Source organism: Penaeus vannamei, chromosome 12 (assembly GCF_042767895.1).
Source record: "Penaeus vannamei isolate JL-2024 chromosome 12, ASM4276789v1, whole genome shotgun sequence".
NCBI lineage: Eukaryota > Metazoa > Arthropoda > Malacostraca > Decapoda > Penaeidae > Penaeus > Penaeus vannamei.
Genome location: NC_091560.1, coordinates 15,388,050 through 15,388,628, shown reverse-complemented (window position 1 = coordinate 15,388,628; position 579 = coordinate 15,388,050).

Genomic DNA, 579 nt, shown 5'->3' with positions numbered 1-579 from the left:
ATCTGGCAGTCACAAGGGCGATAATCCTATATCTCTAATCTGGAAGGTAGACTCTATCACCAGTTGCCTTCAATAACGTTGAAAGGCCCATTGGATGTAGATGTAAATACGACCTTAGTGTTTTAGTGAGTCGTAATAACTATTGCGCATTAGGAACTACGGTACAAGGCCTATAAGAATCACACAAAAAATCAAAATATACCTGAAATGTCTAAAAGTACCGTAAAATAGTTTACAATGTAACCAGTAGTCAAAGAATAACAATAATGAGTCGTGTGCGTTAGCAAAACGCCCACCACATGGCTCTTGTCTGTGGGCGGGCTAGTGTACATGCTTCCCATTGATATATTTTTATCTGAACCTGATTGTCTGGTAAGAAGAAAGTTTCAGACACGAGTCGTTATAGTGAATGAGTTAGGGACATCTGTTTTCTAAAATCTTTCAAAGATTTGGCATCGTCGATATTCTAAGCTGTATATCACATTCGCAAGGACAAACAACAGATTCCAGTGTCTAATAAATTATCATATTTATTTTCATATGTGTAAATACAGGCAGCAAAACATAGTCATTTAAGTT